Raw genomic sequence first — 2,043 nt, forward strand, 5'->3', positions numbered from 1 at the left:
AAAGTCGAATTCTGCTGTTTGCTTGGGGTTCTTGGACACCGTACCACTGAACAAATGGACAACTCCGCAGAGTCTCGCTATCAGCCAGCGTGGGTGCTGTCCAAACTCACGACAAATCAACGGCATTCGGTGCTCACCATCCACAACAGGAGGGCGTTTTATTTTCATGTATGTGGATGAGATACAATTTCTTCAGCAAACTCAGCAAAAACTGTTAAGGGGCAAAAATTAAGTCTGCACTTAAAAACAGAAAATGAAAACACAAAATCCTAAAAAGTAAATAAATGCTGGGATTCAGCACACTGGTATCAAAACATAGATCCACAGCACGTCCTGCTCCCACGGTAAACAATCCTTGCTTATCGGAGGTGCATATCTAAATTCAATGGCTTACCAATATCTTCTTAGGAGTAGGCCTAAAGGAAACAGAAAACCCACATTGAAAAAAAAAAGTTTATTTTCCCTAAACATTTTCCTGAAGCTGAATGTGAAGTGGAGAGGACGTCAGTCGTCCTTGTTGTTCTCGTTGAAGTCATCCTCCTCGTCATCCTTCCCGACGTAGGACACCGGGGTCTCCACCCCGGAGCCATTGTACTGAGGTTGGAGCTTGTGGCCAGTATCTCATCCACACCATTGGTCAGGTCACTGGCAGAGCGCTTCTTGCCGTTAGACATGGAACGTGCCGTCGTGATGAACACGCCTCCACCAGTTCCCTGAGCCATTTCTGTCACGTACGGCTCCAGAGCCTTTGGGACCAGACTTCTGGCCATTTTAAGGTCTTCGGCAGAGCAGCTCCCGGACTCCAGCCCACAAGCCATGCTCATCCGCTTCAGCACTTCTATGTCATTGTAGATTTCAGATGTGTTGTCGAAATTAAACAGATACTCGAATTTGTCGTTGGAGATGCTGCTGCAGTCGATGACGGTCTTGCTGGTGTTAACGATGATGAAGGGCAGGTGGATGAGCCAGCTGGGCGTCGTTGGCCGGCTGGCCTGCTGCTCCCCGTGCTGGTTTCTCTCTTCACCAGGTTCTTGAAGGCAATTTGCTGTCGAATAAGTATCTGAAATTGAGATTTTCTGTTTTATTCTGTCAAGTCTCCTTTGTCTTTCCACCTCTAAGTTCTGACATTCCTGAGCCGAGTTGGTGGGCAGACCAACTCACTTGATCTCCTTCTTCTCCTTGGAGATGTTCATGGCCATCGGCACGTTTAAGGCATAGTAGACGCGCCATCGATGTTGCTCTGGTCATAAGCTGACTCGCTTGGTAAGATGTGGTTGCCGGCAGCACTGAATTCCTCTGCCAGCTCGTCCGCCACCTCGTGATAGGAAGTGGTCCCTTTCCACTGCACCTTGTCTCAGACCTTCCTGGAGAAATGCCACAGGCCTTGCCATTCTTCTCTCCTTTCCTGTTGCACTTCCCGGCAGACCAAGGTGAGGAGTCGTAAGGCTGGTTCTGAGAGGCAAAGTGAGTGCTGGCGGTGTGTGGGCTACCTATCACGAGGGTGTTTGACGCTGCCGGTCTCTGAGGCGTACCGGTTACCACTTGCGGGACAACGTTGACATTGGACTGTCCAAAGGTTTTCGGCAAGAGCTGCTTCCCGAGCGGGCTGACGATGGAGGGGTGAACGGCTATGAGGGACACCAATGCCTTTTCCGGGACTAAGGTTCTGGTCTATGAAGACCTTGAGTTCTCCGTGTGCTTCAATTAGACCAGCAACTTTTGCCATGTTACTAGATCTGGGAAATCAATGCTATATAAATGATCACCCTCCCAGAGAAGAAAAATGACTTTTCTGGGCGCAGCCCCTGGGTCCCGGAGCAACGTGCAGACTCGTGAGACCACCCCAGACCCCGGCGGCGCCGGCCCAGCTGACCGGTAATTCTGACAAGTGGGCTTCCGGGGTCCGCGCCGCGCGCCTGTCACTAGGCCTTCGGCCGCCTCTGCAAGCCTCCCGCGCGCACTGGAACCGGGTACCCGTAGGCTGGGCGGCCTGCCTCTCCTCCCCAACCCTCCGCGCTCCGGCCAACCCTGGCCCCGGCCTCG

The 2,043-nt window shown here is 52.2% G+C and overlaps 1 pseudogene; it reads right to left on the minus strand.

Annotated features, from left to right (window-relative positions):
* Positions 1-413: 413 nt before the first annotated feature.
* On the minus strand, positions 414-1,804 carry LOC469666 (transcription factor Dp-1-like; annotated as a pseudogene).
* Between the last annotated feature and the right edge of the window lie 239 nt (positions 1,805-2,043).

This window comes from Pan troglodytes, chromosome 1, assembly GCF_028858775.2.
Source record: "Pan troglodytes isolate AG18354 chromosome 1, NHGRI_mPanTro3-v2.0_pri, whole genome shotgun sequence".
Taxonomy (NCBI): Eukaryota; Metazoa; Chordata; class Mammalia; order Primates; family Hominidae; genus Pan; species Pan troglodytes.